Genomic DNA, 17,855 nt, shown 5'->3' on the forward strand with positions numbered 1-17,855 from the left:
TTTTACATTTTTATTTATTTTTTAAATTTCTTTTCAGTATTCCAGAATTCATTGTTTAGGTATCACATCCAGTGCTCCATGCAATATGTGTAGTGTTACTTTAAAAGTACAATTGATTCCCCCCCCCCACTCAGATTATAGTTAGAATTCTTGTTTAAAAATCTAGGACAAATAAGGTACATGACTAGTTTTGAAACACTCTTTCCATGGCTGCCAAACTGTTGCCATGCTGTTCTGCAGGTGTTTGGGATACTGAACGTAAGAAAGCTTTTTCAATGAGATGTAAACCTGGACATCCCAGACACTGTGACCCGTAAAACCATGGTGGGTATATATTTTTTATTATTATTTTTCACAAACCTGGTTGTTAACCCTAATGCCCTGGCCGGTTTCCAAATAAAGGATTACAATTTGCCTTGCTAAAAACGTTCCCTGCTGCTTTAATTAGATATGGTGTTTCCCCTCCCTTTTAGGGCGCAGTCTGCAGCAAGCCCTCTCCTGTCAACCAGCTGCTATCACTCACTGGAGGAGGATAGAGCGATTCCTGTAACAGTGAGGGACAAAGCAAGAGCCACAAAGCTGGATTTTAAAACAATATATAAACTTAAATGACTGATGCTTAATATTTTACAAATGAAGTCAGAGAATGGGAAAGAAACTTTGAAGATTATTCCTTTAAGCTAGGTCAGAGAGAGGCCATGTTTCCAGGAAACCAGAACACCAAATTAATTTAACCAACATTATTTAAAAAATATACCAATTCTGGCCAAAAAAAAAAAAAAGAAGAAGAAGAAGAAGAAGGAAAGAAAGTATATCAAATCAATTGTTTTATGTGTAAGTGTCTGCTTAGTGGTTTTGTGGTGTAGACAAGTAGTAAGAAAGGCCAGCATCTTCTTATTTACTACCACCACAGTGAATTAATTTAAACCCCTCTATGAACATCTTAAATTTGATAAGGAAGCATTCATTTAGCTAAGTGAAATCCATTTAAACCAAGGTCCAAGAAAGCAGAGAAAAAAATGAAAAGAAAAGGAATATTCCACACCTTGGAAGTGGATCTGTGAAGAAAAATGAAATATTCATAATGTGTTACTGTAAAACAGTTTTCATGGGATTATGTGGGAAAGGCTATATCCCATATGGTGTTTCCAGACTGCATCCCAGAGAGCTGCCATAAGGTGAGAGAGCTGGCTTGACAGAGGCGGCGTCCATCTGCACTTGGAGAAGCTGCCGCCACCGACGGACCAGAGCTCCTCCGTATCTGGACATGGCTCAAGAGCAGGACATTCTTTTTCCAGACCACACAGCAACTGTCCTTCACTTTCATGGAGATGACTGAATCTGACTCCGCCTCTCAGAAAATGTAAATAGCTACCTCCCCACTACAGACATGACTGCCACGTTGGGTTTCTTCCTCTCTACATACATTTCTGTGGGACTCTTTTATCCATACTGCTCCTGAGCCTCACTATTCACACACTTCTTCCTCTTTTTATATTTCACTAGACCCATTTTCTCCCTTTCATTCCTAATAAAGCACAAAACTGGAATCTGAAACTGGCAGGCACCATTTTTCAGGAACTTCATGTACTCACTGAAGACCTTAAAAGTGTGAACGTGTGCTCAAATCCATGGAGTTTCAATGGCAAACACAGTAACATGGTGTGTTTCTGGTGTAGCACATAGAGCCCATCTTTGAGGTCTTGTGTTCAGGAAGGTTATTTTTACATGAGATGTAAGGAGGGGTAGGTCTGTGAAAAACTGAAGAGCTCATTTCCTGTAGAAAGAGGGCAGCTTCTATTCAGCACCATGTTTGATTTGTGAATGATAGGAACTACTTTTAAAAAAACACTTAAACTCCATCAAGGTCAAGCTAAACATAGGTATGGCCACTGGCATATGTAGTTCTATTCTCAGGAAGATGGTTAGACTGTGACACTGATATTAAATTAAGCTCAGTGAAAGACAAAAGCAGAGAACAGTCTCACTTGCTCAAGACAGAATGTTGGTTTTCCCAGTCATCCATCACAGGCAAGATTTTCCCTCAGGAGAGGTCCTGTGAAGGGAACTCACCCATTGTATGAAGGACAAATCAAGCGATTTCCAAATCTAAGGTAGAAATCTAGGGACTTTTACAGCCATGCCAGGATCATTTCTTCCTCAGTCTTATATTTCATCCACCTCTGAAAGACTTTTTAAAAAAAGTGTCTGGTTAAAGCAGAAGTATGTAAAATGGACCTACAAAGTAAATAAGTAATGCATATTAAAAATAAAGAATAAAAATCAGTAAGAACATCTGTGGGAAGTAACTGTAGTTGCAGGAGACATGCTTCCTTGGCTTTTATATTCACCAGCTATGTGTCTTTGGAAAACTCCATTTAATGCCTTTTGACCTATTTCAGCATGTATAAAATAAAGGAGGTAAGCTATATAAATCTAGTCACAGGTGTATGTCCATCTTACATTACAGCAGGCTCATTCTTCAAATGAATTCAACTGTAGAACCCACTAGCAGCAGACAAAAGTGAGTTGCTTGCATGGAAATATATAAGGCACCTGTCATCTTGTTGAAATTACAGCAGAGGCTTTACAAGCACATTTTGAAACCACTGGACAAAATTATCTCTAAATTTTTTCCTATTATTGAGAAGTACATTAAGTTCTACCCAAATTCAGATTCTCGATTTACTAGAGATACACTGAATTCTACCCAAAATGATGATAAAATAATATTTTTCCTCAAAATAAACTCCTTCCACAACAACTTCATCATCATTATTAATAATCACCTATTAAGTACCCATTGCATGTTGAACATTGCTTTCAAGGAGCTAGTAATAAATTTGTGAAGATGAGATTTTTTTTCTTGAGTGAAGAACTATAATTATAAACCAACTAATAAAAATGATAAATAAACATTACAAATAATAATCATGTTAATAACTTTATGTGGTTCATCTGCTAATAAATGAGGTCGACTTTACTGTATCGTCCAAATGACATTGACTCAAACTCCTAATTCTATAATATCCTCCAATTATTTCTGAGACTCCCCAAGTGTTACTTCTTTTTGCTCACAAAAGAGTTTGTCTACTAGAATTAGTCTTTGCCTTCAGTCAATAAATAACTGCTATGATTTTCTTCTGTGGCCACAGGTGCCTCTGCTATTGTCATTATTCTCTGAAGTGTACAGGAGACCCTCTTCATTAGCTTACTGCCAAGTGTCTTCAGGAGATGGCCAGTGTTACTGATGCTCCAGAAGTCCCTCCTTCAGGAGCCATAGTAGTTTTAATTGCTATGGAAGTGAGGGAAGATGCCTCCCCTTCTGAAGAATATGTCACATCTGTTTAGTGGATCTTCAGAGCATCATTGTACAAATCCAGAGTCCTGAAATGCTTTTTAAAAGTTGACACTCAGATTCTCCACACATGATCTTCCAGTATAAACTCTCAGTGAAACAGTTCATCTCAACTATCAGTAACTTAATACCTGCATTTAAGTAAATAATGCTTTATAGTTTCCCCCCAAATAATGGATGAGCAACCACTTCATTTGTGGAATTAAAGGTGCATTTTGAAGATTTTCTTAAACAAAGTGTATCACTCAGGATAGGGTAGCAGTTATGCAGGACTAACAAACAATCTCTAAATCTTAGTAGGTTAAAAAATCAAAGATTAATATCGTGCTCATGGTATCTTTTAATCGCAGGTTAACTTTATATTAATGGGGTTTTAGAGTTAACAAGCTCTGGTTCACCAAGGAGAGAGAGTTTGGTGATTTGAGGGGCTCTTTTCTATAATAGCTTCTAGAATCAGGTTGAAGTTGCAACAACTATGGAGTATAATGCTGGTTGCTAAGGTAGAGAGAAAGACTTTGGAAAATCATACATTGATTCAATGCTTAAAGGCAAGTGTAACATGTCACTTAAATTCACAATTCATTGGCCAAAGCAAAGCATGCACCCACACCTAACTTCAAGGAAGCAGAGATGTGCAGTCCCACCATATGCCCAGAAGGCAGATCTGGAAATATTTGATTAAAACTAATGTTTGCCACATCCAAAAACTATCTTCCACAAAAGTGAGGTGGAGTCTTTACCTTACAGAGACAGAAAACAGCTTGCAATTTGAAAGGCCATCTTTGCTGCCCCTTTCCACTTCTCAACATTTAAAAAAAAAAAAAAATTCAAGAATTAGTATAATACAGCAACTTGACTAATGGTTGTTAAAACAGTTCAGAGGCAGGAGTGGTTGTTGACACTGGAGAAGTTATGGAAGACAGCAGGAAAGATATGGAATATGAATTGGATCTTATGGAAAGGAGGTAGACTTTTAAAAGCATTGGGGGGGGATTTTGTGGAATCACATACATTGAAACACAGAGGCAAAAGTGGACAGGGAAGTACGTGGGGGAAAAGTGAGTAGAGCAGCTTGCTTCACTAGGTGGTTTGTAGAATAGTAATCACTGACACAACCTTGGAGTGGTGGTTTGGAAACCAATTGTGGGAAGCCAAGATAAAGAATCTGGCCTTTGTTCTGTAGAAAATGAGAAACTATTAAAGATTTTGAAGACAGGATGATGAGTGCAATGTGAAAAGATAAATGTGTTCATGGAGAAGTTGATGGATTGGAAGAAGAAAGGCTGATAGAAAGTCATTAGTCCACTATTGCCATCATCGAGGCAACAAAGATGGCGACAGCAGCAATGGGGGGAAAGCAGCTGGGGAAAACTTGACAGGGGAAAATTTTAATAGGTTTGGCTGAGTGACTGAAGCAAAGGAGAAAGGGAGAGTAACCAGGTCTGTGCCTCCTTATTTCTCTAGTTAACACTGTCACCATTGATAGCAATTTCTCAGTGGGGTGTGTGTGTGTGTGTATGTGTGTGTGCATGTGTGTGTGAGAGAGAGAGAGAATGCATGAGCAGGGGAGAGGAAAGAAGAGAGAGGGAGAAAGCAGGGTCCCAATATGAGGCCCAATCCCAGAAACCTGAGATCACCACCTGAGCTAAAGAAAACCAACTGAGCCACCCAGGCACCCCAGGACCATTCCCTGATTTCAGTGCTTTACTCTTAAAAATCCTTGTCTTGGGCTTCTCAGTTCAAGTTGCTCCAAAACGGTCACTAGATTTGGCTCTTTGATTAATGCTGTCAACAATCCTATCTTAGCAGGTCAAATTATACCTCCAGATATCCCCAACCCTGCCACCTCCCATTCTACACAGACAGCCCCTTGATCAGAGTCCATACCTCAAGTTTTGCCGTATTTTGCCTTCCAACGTATTTCCAGCAACACAATACTAATATTTGGGAGTGTTTTCTTTCAGTTTATTCAAGAGGTTTTGCTCATGGTGTTTTTCCAGCTGATAGCTTCCGAGTATCCCCAGGGCCAGCTGAAATTTTTGCAGATGTACCCTACTTTCTCTACTCCATCCTCAGTCCAGCAACTTTGGGCTCTAGTGGGTATTATTATTCTTATTGGAGTCAAAAATTAAGCTTTGGGGCACCTGGGTGGCTCAGTGGGTTGAGCCCCTGCCTTCAGCTCAGGTCATGATCTCAGGGTCCTGGGATCGAGTCCCTGCTCTGCAGGGAGACTGCTTCCTCCTCTCTCTCTCTCTGCTTGCCTCTCTGCCCACTTATGATCTCTCTCTGTCAAATAAATAAAATCTTTTAAAAAAAAATTAAGCTTTGTTCCTGCTCCTGCTCCCTATTTTCAAGAGCTGCCCACAGTTCGTGCTGCTAATCAGAAAACACAACTCAAGACATTTTCATTTTATACCCAAGGACTTGAGCAGTAGAGCTCTTCCACAGTGAACAGGGGCAGTCACCAAATTATGTAAGCCATATTTATTTGCAACCTTATTAAAGTCACCATTGTGTCCAAGTCAATTATTTATAAGAAAGTAGATAATTCTTGAAGGAATGGTGCTTTAAAGAATTCCAATATTTTTCTCTTAAAAATAGTTTACTAGCCATCTATCACTGTGAGTAACACCAAATCAATTTTTAAGCATCATCTGAACTACAATATACTGATGATTGTACCATACTGGTGTAAGAATGCACCAATCACAAACAGCATTGAGAGTAAATACGTTACCATGCTCCAGAGTTTGGGGCCATATTTGGCCTGGCTCCAGTGATCACAGTCCTAACCACCACTCTTGAGTTCTTTTGCTTATAAAATGTCAAAGCACTAAACAACTTTAATAAGACAGTCTGGTGTGGCCATAATAACAGATAAATACATCAGTGGAATAGAAAGTAGATTCCAAAAGGACATTAATGTCTCTGAGAGAATTTGTATATAATGATAGTAAGGAAAAGTTGAAGTATTCAATAAATGAGGCTGGGAGAACAGAATGCTTTGGAGGGAAAATAAATGGTAAATAAGTAAATAAATCTCACTTCAAATAATACACAAAGATAATATTGAATGACTTAAAAAAAATAAGTGCAAAACACCAAAACTATAAAAAAGCAATAGAAATAATGTAGAATTATTAAAATATGATTGTACTTTCATTTACATTTTATACACTATTATGGAAGCATGAAAAATAAGGCTTATCTATGTGTGCTAATATGGAAAGACATCTATATTAATTAAAAAATAATTTTCTGGTAATATAAACAGTATTAACTCCATTTATGTAATGTATGTGTGACTATATCAACACACACACACAGAAACAGGTGAGGAAGGAGGACTAACTGTCCCTGCTAATAGGAGACTGGTGAGGAAGGAGTTTGTGGGTCAATAGGAAATTATCTCTTTTTCATTTATATTTCCCTTGATAGCCTATTTTGTATTTTGCTTATAAAGATCAAGCAGAAACTTCAATTCTTTTGAAATAAAAGAATGTGCCACCCCTTCAAATAAAAAATATGCCATTTTATGTTATTTTATGCAGATGATAGGAGACAAGGAGAACGTCATCCGTTACTGCCAGAAGTCCTTCCTGTGTCATTAGGTGAGCAATCATTTCTCCCTGCATTTGAGCATTAACCTGCTAATTCATCTCCTCCCGCAGTGCAGTGCCCTTTATTCCCTCCAATCAGTCCTCACAGAGAAGACATGTGGAGATAAGCCCCCAACCCCTGGCTGCGTCGCCTCTGACGTCACTTCCGCAGATTCCCCTATCTAAATTGCTGTAATGTTTTAAAACACTCTGTGTTTTCTCTGGTTATCACATAGCACACTTCTTCCTTTACTATCTGCTTCACTACTCTGTTAGCATCATGAGGACGGGGCCAGGTCTGTTTTGTTCCATACAAAAGCTTCATCATCTAGCACAACGCCTGGCATGAAGTTGGTAAGTAGATAGTAAGTTAAACATTGAATGCATGAATGAGTGAATTGCCTGATTAAGCAAATATGGGTTACACGAACGGACTATGAACAGACTCTTTAAGACAGATACAACGAATTTCAAAGTAGGTCCACCAAAGAGAAAATAGAAACCATTAATATCGTTTTCACATAACCAGGAGGGGATTTAAACACACTCACCCAGAGAAGAAGCAGTCAGTGAATGAACACAATCTCCAGATTTTCTTAGAGTCTTTTTGAACAAGAAGCATGCCAAGAAGTGCTAAGAGATGAAGGTCAGATTTGTTATTTACTAAGCTGCCTGCGTTTTCCAGCTGTATTTCAGGTCAAGACTGGCAAGATAACAGAATACCCAGGGGAGATCTTCTTTGATTCTGTAAATGAATGTTCTAAAAGAAACATACTGGTGCAAGACACAGCCCTTCAGAACCTGGAAGGAACATAATGCAGGGCTGGCCTGAGGGAGGGAAAACATCAATAGCTTTAACTGTGAATGAGACCAGCTTCTTTACAGCTAATGTTGGCAAAGGGGAAACCCTCAGGGGCACTGATATTGGCACTGTCTCCATCAATTTCCTCTGGCTCTGCTTGATAGCAGATACCAGCAGGGTTGGGGATGCAGCGGGGTTAGCCAAACCGGAGAGGGGTAACAGGGGAAGCTCAGCTGGCTTGCAGAGATGATTTCCCCCTGCTTAGTTCCCTCTGCTCAGCCATTGGAAGCCCATGGGGCATCCACCAGGCAAGAGCCTGACCCTGGGAACATTAATTATATTTCTGAATCGAAATTAGGTCTTGAGTCATAAGCTTTCTCTTCACCAGCCATTGTATTCTAGCCGCAGAATGGAAAAGAAATCAAAAGGTTTTTATAATTAAGATTCTACTGTGGAGGTTTGATCTTCTCAAACTGTGGAAAGAACTCCTAGGCATGGTCTTTTTCGATCCGATGGGTTAATGATAGATGAAGGTTTTAAAGCTAAACTTTTTCCCTATCACAGGGGTCTGTGCTCTCCCCAAGAAAAAGAAAACAGTTTCCCATGACAGTATCCATTCATCAAAATCAATACCCATAAAGGCAATTTTTTTTTTTGTTTTGTTTTTGAGTTAAAGGAGGAGAAACCATCTGGAAAGAGAAATTTGACTCTTCAGAAATCCCAGCATCCAAATGAAATAATCCCTTTACAGGGAAGGCAAAACCTTTTTTTAAAAAAGCAAAAATAAGAAAACAATATCACCTAACCCTTTAACCTCTGGTATAGTCTTTTTTTTTTTTTTTTAAGATTTTATTTATTTATTTGTCAGAGAGAGAGAGAGAGAGAGAGAGCGAGCACAGGCAGACAGAATGGCAGGCAGAGGCAGAGGGAGAAGCAGGCTCCCTGACGAGCAAGCAGCCCGATGCGGGACTCGATCCCAGGACGCTGGGATCATGACCTGAGTAGAAGGCAGCTGCTTAACCAACTGAGCCACCCAGGCGTCCCTAACCTCTGGTATAGTCTTACTGTTTGGGATTGGTTGGTTTGTTTTTTAAATATAGGCAATTTCTTTAGATTCCAGACTCTCCTTCCTAACTTTAATTATGGCATCATTTTAAAATAATACATTTGAGAATGGTGGTCTGACCCATCTCTTCTTGGTCCTCCTTTTGTAAGTAAAATGTGTCCATGGCCATGCCTCTCTCATCATCCTAAAATAACTACTTTGCCCCAATTTAAAGTCTAGTGTGAATATGACATTTATTCGTTTCCTTATAGATTTTAGTATTTATTTTTTATATGCTAGAACCAATCTACAATTATAATTAGAGTAAGTTTAACTATGCCCTTGTCATATTTAAACATAATTTAAGATGAGAGAAAATAAGATTACCTTAATATGAGAGAAGAAATACCCTATTTTCTCATTTTCTAGCATATAATAGGAAATAAAGATCTAATTACAAATCAGCATTCTCTCATTTTACTATTTATAGAACAAAAATAACGACTATTCATGTTACATCAGTGTAGTTCTTCGCCAGTATCTCTACTGGTGCCTCTCATTTTTTGTAGTCATTTGCAGAGGACAGAGTGAAACTCAGGAGGTCAGCCTGATCTCAGTCTCAGAACCACAGACACCCGCCTCACCAAAGCTAAGAATATTTGACCTACAGTTCTCTGCCTGTGATCCCTGCTGATGGCAAGGGAGTTTGAACTCTACCTGGTTTAGGGTAAGTGATTGTAAAAATCAGTCAGGTAACTTTCTCATGCATTTCTCATTCCCTCACACCTGTACATTCTACCATTTTTAAATGCAGAGCATAAGCTCACATGGCCTGAGAAAAGGTAGGATAATGTAGTCTTGAAAATGTTCAGCAATCAAGTGGATTTGACTTCAAATACCAAGTTCATAATACATTAGCTGAAAAACGTTGTACAAGGTATTTCTCTTCTTTGAGCCTCCCCATCGGTCTTTCCTCTTTGAGTTTCCCCTTCTGGAATGTAGTTTAAAGGGTTGAAATAATGTATATAAAGCACTGGGCCCATATGTGCAATAATTGTTATTTCTAACATGTTTGCTTTTTAGAGTACCATGAAAGATCAAAACAATAAATATTTTCCAATAACAAAAAAATAGAAATCCCTTTCCTTTTCTTGTGAACGTAGTTGGCCAGATGACCATTTGGTTGGTTAACCTAGGCATTAGTTAAAGCATCAGTACATTTTTTCCTAAGGCCGTTGTAGTTGATTGGTAATGACTGGTTTAAATAATTTTTTCTGATAAAATAATCTGTGACTCTATGTTATAGAATTTGAAGAAATTACTCTTCATTCATGTGCTAAAACTAGTAAGACTTGCGTCTTCAGAAAAAGTCTAGTCTTAACTGCAGGTTCTCCTTCTATGTCTCTATTAGGAGATAGGTCATCATCTATCCAGATACCTTCAGATTCTCATTTCTTTATTCATAAATGTTTGTATGCATTCATTCAGTAAATATTTGTACTTTTATGAGAGAAAAGATCCCCAAATTGCCTAAAATACAAGTAGCATAAAAAACTTGAGAGAAGTGGTGTCTAAGGGTAATTATCTTACTGTTGTTTCAGAATTCATATTTATTTTTCTTTCATTGCACAATAAAAACATATTTGTTCAAGGACACATTAGAAAAAGATAATTTTAAAGTCCTTCATCCTACCATCCAAATTTAACTACTATTAACAAGGATTAATAACAATCATTGATTTTAGTCAGTAAGTATATATGTATATATGTATTGGATTTTTAAATGATATCATATAGTTTGGAAATTCATTTTCCTTAAGAAATATGAATCATTAAGACTCCTTCGGTCACAAATGACAGGACACTAAATGCCATCTGACTTAAAACAGGAAATTTATTGGCTCTTACACTGAAAATTTGATAGATTGAGACATGACATAATCTAGTGTAATCATTTGACACTTTAGACAACTCTGTGAGGCATACAGGCATACCTGGTTTTAGTGAGCTTTCCTTTATTCCACTTTGCAGATATTGTGTTTTTTACAGATTGTGGTAACCTTCCATCATGCAAGTCTGTCAGTGTCATTTTTCCAACAATATTTGCTAATTTTATGTCTTTGTGTCACATTTTGATAATTCTCACAATATTTCAAAAATTTTTTCACTATTTTCACAATATTTCACAATATTTTTCACAATATTTCAAAATTTTTCACTATTATTATATTTTTATGGTGATCTGTGATAAAGATCTTGGACATACTGTTGTAATTTTTTGGGGCCCCCGTGAGCCATGCCCATATAAGACAGTAATCGATAAATGTGTGTATTGTGACTGCTCCACTGACTGGTCATTCCCCCAGCTCTCTCCCTCTCCGTGGGTCTCCCTATTCCCTGAGACACAATGGTATTGAAATTAGGCTGATTAATAACCCCACAATGGCCCCTTTCACTTTTCAAGTGAAAGGAAGGGTTATGTGTCTTTCACATTAAATCAAAAGCAAAAGATGATTAAACTTAGTGAGGAAGACATGTTGAAAGACAAGACAGGCTGAAAGCTAGACCTTTTATGCCAATTAGCCAAGTTATGACTGCAAAGGAAAAGTTCTTGGAGGAAATTATAGAAGTGCTACTCCAGTGAACACACTAATGATAAGATAGGGAAACAGCCTATTCCTGATATGAAGAAAGTTTTAGTGGTCTGGATAGAAAATCAAAAGAGTCGCTACATTCCCTTAAGCTGAAGCCTAATCCAGAGCAAGACCCCAACTCTCTTCAGTTCTAGGAAGGCTGAGGTGAGGTGAGGAAGCTGCAGAAGAAATTGTGAAGCTAGTGGAGATTGGTTCATGAGGTTTAAGGAAGGCCAGCACACTTGATAGCATAAAAGTTCAAGGTGAAGCAGAAAGTGTTGATATAAAAGCTATAGCAAGTTACCCAGAAGATCTAGCTAAGATCGTTAAAGAACATGGCCACAATAAACAACAGGTTTTTGGCGTAGATGAAACAACCTTATGCTGGGAGAAGATGCGATCTAGGACTTTCATAGCTAGAGAGGAGAAGTCAGTGCCTGGCTTCAAAGAACAGGCTGACTCTTGTTAGGAAGTAATGCAGCTGGTGATTTTAAGTTGAAGCCAGTGCTCACTGACCACTCTGAAAATCTAGGGCCCCTGAGACTTATGCTAACTCATGCTTGTGCTCTAAAATTGTAAGAATAAAACCAAGATGAGAGCACATCTGTTTATAATATGGTTTCCTGAATATTTTAAAGCCACTGTTGAGATCTACTGCTCAGAAAAAAATATTCCTTTCAAACTATTACCGCTCATTGACAATGATTGACAATGGTCACCTACAAGTGCTAATGGACATTCACAACATGATTAATATTGTTTTCATGACTGCTAACATAACTTACATTCTGCAGCACATGGATCGAAGGGTAATTTCTACTTTCAAGTCTCATTATTCACAAAATTTATTTTGTAAGGCTATAGCCGCCATAGTCATTCCTCTGGTGGAACTGGGAAAAGTAAATTGAAAACCTTCTGGAAAGAATTCACCATTCTAGGTGCCATTAAGAACATTTGTGATTCATGGGAAGAGGTCAAAATATCAACATGAATAGGATTTTGGAAGAAGTAGATTCCAACTGTCACAGATGACCTTGAGGGATTTGAGACTTCAGTGAGGGAAGAAACTGCAGGTGTGGTGGAAATAGTAAGAGAACCAGAAGTAGAAGTGGAACCTGAAGACGTCACTAAATTGCTACAACCTCATGATAAAAACGTAACCAAACAAGAAGTTGCTTCTTGTGGATAAACAAAGGAAGTGTTTGTTTTTGTTTTTATTCTTGTTTTGTTTTGTTTCTGAGGTGGAATCTACTCCTAATGAAGATACTGCGAAGACTGTGAAAATGACAACAAAGGATTTAGAATGTGACTATCCACTTAGTTGATAAATCAGTGGCAGGATTTGAGAGGATTGACTCTAATTTTGAAAAAAGTTCTGCTATAGGTAAATGGCTATCAAACGGTCACATGCTACAGAGAAATCGTTTGTGAAAGGAAGAGCCAATTAGTGCAGCAAACATCATTGTCTTATTTTAAGAAATGGCCACAGCCCCCTCAGCCTTCAGATAGCACCACCCTGATCAGTCAGAAGCTGTCATCATCAAGGCCAAGACCTTCCACCAGCAAAAATTTATGACTCTCTAAAAGCTCAGATGGTGGTTAGTATTTTTTAACAATAAAGTATTTTTAAACTAAGGTATGTATGTATTTTTTAGACATCATGCTATTACACACGTATAGACCACAGTCTAGTGTAAACATAACTTTCGTATGCACTGGGAAAACAAAAAATTCACTTGACTTTATTGCAGTGGTCTGGAATTGAACCCACAGTATCTCCAGGGTATGCTTGTGTATTGTGAAGGCAAAAACAGATGTCCACTATGTAATACAAGTACCTATTTTCACATGTCATTGAAAATAGATATCGTTATATATCAATAAATGTGCTTTTACATTTTGGAGGAGAATACCCTATTTTTTAGATATACCATGATTTATTTATAGATATACCATGATTTATTTAATCGACTTCCTATTGTCAAACAATTGCAGTAAGTATAAAATAGTGCTTATAAAGACCAACTCAAAAACTGGCTTGTTGACTTTGGGCAAGTTATCTAACTTCAGTGGTCTCATCTGTAAAATGAATATAATAATAAAATCGATGTAATGGAGCTATTTTAAGTTTGAAATGAATAAATTCATGTAAATTATTCAGAGCAGTTCCTGGCATGTAGTTAGTATTCAATAAAGTATGATGGTATCACTACTACTACTATCACTTCTTAATGTCAGAATGAAGAATATATTTCCATATAGAAGGTAAGAACTTTAACACATTATTCCTATCTTCTTTTCCTCTTTGTTTATAGAAGCTTAGATTTAGAATAAAAAATAGTGTTATTAAATTTGTAATCTATATCAGTGTTCTTATGGTTTTAAACTTTATCTTACAATTCCTTCACATACTTTGAAAATATTTAGACACTTGTATTTTGTTTTGTAGCTAAGCCTACAGCTATACGTGTGTGTTTAGAATGCTTTAATGTGGACAAGCACTATTTTATAACCCAATCTCTCAGCCGCCCATATTATTTTCTTTTTCATAGTATATAATTTAAGAACTGTTTTTCAAGGAAGATATATAGGTGTTATATGTTCTGTGTATGCATTTCTGATTTCTTTACACCTAAAAACCAAGTTGACTGAGTATGGAATTCTTAACCTAAAATTATTTCCTTTCAAAACCGTGTGGATTTAACTCTATTTCTATTAGTGTTGCTGTTGTTGTTGCTTTGGCATTCTATTATGCATGTGGAGACCACTTTTTGTTTCATTTATAAGTAAACTGTCTTCCTTGAACCCTGTATGGTTTTGCTTTATACTTTAGCCAAGATGTATTTAGGCATAAGTCTTTTTCACTCGTGTTGCCTACAGCATGATGATCTTCAACGTGCAGCCTCCTAAGGAAAATTTTCTTCTAGGCTATTCTTCATTGTTTTTCCTCTGCCATTTGTGGGTTTTTTGTTTCTTGTTTTTGTTTTGTTTTTGCCACACAGTTACATATCAGTGAGTTTTCTGTCCCTCCCCTCCTGTATAAGTCACTGGGTTGGATATTCTCTATTTGTCCGACAGATCCGTTCTCCATCCCTTCCCACTATGTTCTACTCTGGGAGTCTGACCTTTGTGACTGTATAACTGGTTTTCCTGGCTTTCTGCCTTCCAGTTGTCTCCAGGCAAAGAGAGACGTTTCCAGAATACAGACAGGCAAGAAAGTTGGGTATTTATTCCCTCAGTTCCATCCCTGTTGGGTCAAGGTTGGGCTGTGCCTCAGCCACAGCTTCCATAGAACTTCTTCTACTGCCTTGTCTAGGTTCCATTACTCACTGCTTGCTCAGCCCTTCTGAGCCTGCAGGTAGTATCTGGTCTACATTATTGCTAGTTCTAGATGCTTCATCAATCTTTACTAGTTTCACTTAGCCCTACCCATGTCATTGCATAGTTCTTTCATTCACCCTCAATTATTCTACTTAATTTCCTGCAAGAATGTTTTTTTGTTTACTAACATAACCTTTTTTCTCTCTAATTTTCCTCATATGTTGGTTCTCTTCTTTGTTCTGTGAAAGTTTCTTAGTTCTGTCTGTGATGGTTCTTTGATGTCTTTAGTTGAGGTATTAATTCTCCTCTGTGTGTGCGTGTGTGTAGATATACTACCTATATGTAGATATAGATAGTACACTTGCATCACTTACTTTCCCAGTTTCCTTTTTACTTCACTCAGATGCCTTTTTATCTCAATCTTTTTTCTTTTAATAATTGTCAGTTCTTGTTTTGTAGGAGACATGTTTTTCCTTGCTATTTTGCTAGGTTGCCAAGTGTCGACTGAAATTTTTCCCTAAGGCTATAGACCATTTTCAAAGGCAAGATCTTCTTCTGGATCTTCTTGTTCCCATTCCCTTCTTATTACAGTAGCTTTCCCCGTCTTGCTTCAGGATCCAGTTTTGTTTTCCTGTAAGTATCCTGGACTGAGGTAAAAGCTTTAGTCATACTTGACCCAGCTGAGATCTTTCCCCCCATTTCTTCCAATTATTTCCTGGGTTTTATGTTATTTACATACATGCAGAAAGAGGCTGGACATTGCAGGGGGTATGGGGATGGACCCTGGAAAAGCACCTGGGGACAGAGTGTGATGGTTGCCCAGCTCTTTGCTCTTACAGTTCTCAGTGTAAAGTAATGAAGATATATTAGAACAGTTGTGAAGGGTTTGCCTACTTTTTTCGGGTGACTCCTTTTTTTCATGAGACAAAACTATGATATACCAAGAAGCAGTGTGTAATAATGACTTAGAATGTTCTAGGCTTAACTGTCAACAGCACCATTTACTAGCTTTATGTGAGTCCCTTCACTTCCCTAGGCTTCTGTTTTTTCCTCAACTTGAAAATAGAAAAAATAATAGTAACTGAACTCATAGGTTTGTTGTGAAGATGACATGGTGATGAGAACAAGTAAAGTCTTAGAACAACGCCAGGCATACAGTAAATATCACATAACTGTTGGCCATTATTGCTGTGAGTTGCAGCCCTCGGAGGTTTTCCCTCAATCTGACTCCTTTGTAATTAGTGTCAGTTATCTAAGATCTCAGTTGTGAGTCAGTTGTCAGTTATGGTTTCTGATGTTGCAAGTTTTTGGTTTCTTCTGTCTTCCCAGGTACTTTATGGAAAAGGCAGTGAGAACTTTGGGAATGATTTTCCAACCTCCTTGGAAAACGCTGGACCACCAATAAACTGTGATTCTGAGCCATCATTTCTGGATAGTGCAAAACTGCTTTCATTAAAATGAGCTTTGGAGTAACTTGCTAGCCTTTTTAAATTGAGGTTGAAATACCTAAATTATAAAAGTCAGTGATGTGATTTAGAATTTTGGAGATGTTTTATCTTGAGGAACAATGAAGTAGCTGGTAGGAAATATATACTGCATTATCAGAGGAAGGGACACTTCCAAGATGTGCTTTGGTGGAACACATCTCTAGAGAGTCTGAAGCCAAGCTTCAAGCCTACCTGAGCTGTCTCCTTCTGTTTAATACTGCTCAAATGAGCCCCGCACTTCCCAGCATAAATTATAAAGGCAAAGATTATACTTACTTTGGAAATGCTTGAAGAAGTAAGAATTCTTGGGGCACCTGGGTGGCTCAGTGGGTTAAGCCGCTGCCTTCGGCTCAGGTCATGGTCCCAGGTCCTGGGTTCGAGCCCCGCATCGGGCTTTCTGCTCAGCAGGGGGCCTGCTTCCTCCTCTCTCTCTGCCTGCCTCTCTGCTTACTTGTGATTTCTCTCTGTCAAATAAATAAATAAAATCTTTAAAAAAAAAAAAAAAAAAGAAGTAAGAATTCTTTCCCCCTTTTATCCCCTTCAATTTGCACAGGCTTATGCAGAATAATAGAAATAAAAGGAAAACAGATGAAAAATGGCCTCTAACTTCAACTATGAGTATTATCTATGCTTTCAATCCATGTTTTTATTGTGGAGTTTCTAACATTGTTTTGGCCCATTTGAAGTTCCCACAAAAAGGCAGTAATTATGTAATAAAAAATGGGAAGCAATTGGGGGCAATATTAAAGTCTGAAGCAGTTCAATAAATAATAATTGTCAGCTAAGGTATCCACATCCATGTTTGCCTTTGACTTTTTGAGCCCAACTTTTTTTTTTTTTTTTAAGATTTTATTTATTTATCTGACAGAGAGAGATCACAAGCAGGCAGAGAGGCAGGCAGAGAGAGGAGGAAGCAGGCTCCCTGCTGAGCAAAGAGCCCGAGGCGGGGCTCGATCCCAGGACCCCGAGATCATGACCCGAGCCGAAGGCAGCGGCTTGACCCACTGAGCCACCCAGGCGCCCCTTGAGCCCAACTTTTAAATTTCATGTCCTTTGTAGAGGTACAGATTTGTAAGGTGACTTATGATTCAAATTACCTGGAACTATGAAAAATTACTATCGAAGAAACTATTGAACTCTTCAGTTAGTCTTTACCTAACTAATATCTTATACTATCAGTATGGTTGTATTATAAATAAAGTCAACAATGTAAATGAGCCAGAGAATTAATTGAATATGAATGATAGAGTTCCAAAAAATAACAGGGAAATAAATTGTTTCTACAGTAGCATTTTATTTAAATTATGTGATAATTATCTTCACTGTAAACCGGGCATGTTTAGTGTTTTCCCAAAACAAATTGATGATAGAAGAAATGTAGGAAGCTGTAGTGGGCTGAACCTGACAGACCTACCTACCACATAGTGGTAGTAACGATTTGCCCATTGTCTACTGATTGTAACCTAATACAGAGAATCAAAATGAGAAGTTTTAATTAACCAGAAAAGTAACAAATCTCTGCTTGATTATGGCTGTGTGGATGAAAGCCCAGGGACCTCTCTGAGCAGTGTTTTGTTTTTAATGGTATGCTTCTTGAGTCTTTGCAAAGA

General features: G+C 37.8%; 1 long non-coding RNA gene across 1 annotated transcript; it reads left to right on the forward strand.

Moving 5' to 3' along the window:
- Window positions 1-14,699: 14,699 nt before the first annotated feature.
- LOC125095851 (uncharacterized) lies at window positions 14,700-16,539 on the forward strand. The gene is made up of 3 exons (XR_007125971.1): window positions 14,700-14,795; window positions 15,248-15,391; window positions 16,088-16,539. It is a non-coding gene; the product is annotated as an uncharacterized LOC125095851 (long non-coding RNA).
- Window positions 16,540-17,855: the final 1,316 nt, after the last annotated feature.

This window comes from Lutra lutra, chromosome 3, assembly GCF_902655055.1.
Source record: "Lutra lutra chromosome 3, mLutLut1.2, whole genome shotgun sequence".
Taxonomy (NCBI): domain Eukaryota; kingdom Metazoa; phylum Chordata; class Mammalia; order Carnivora; family Mustelidae; genus Lutra; species Lutra lutra.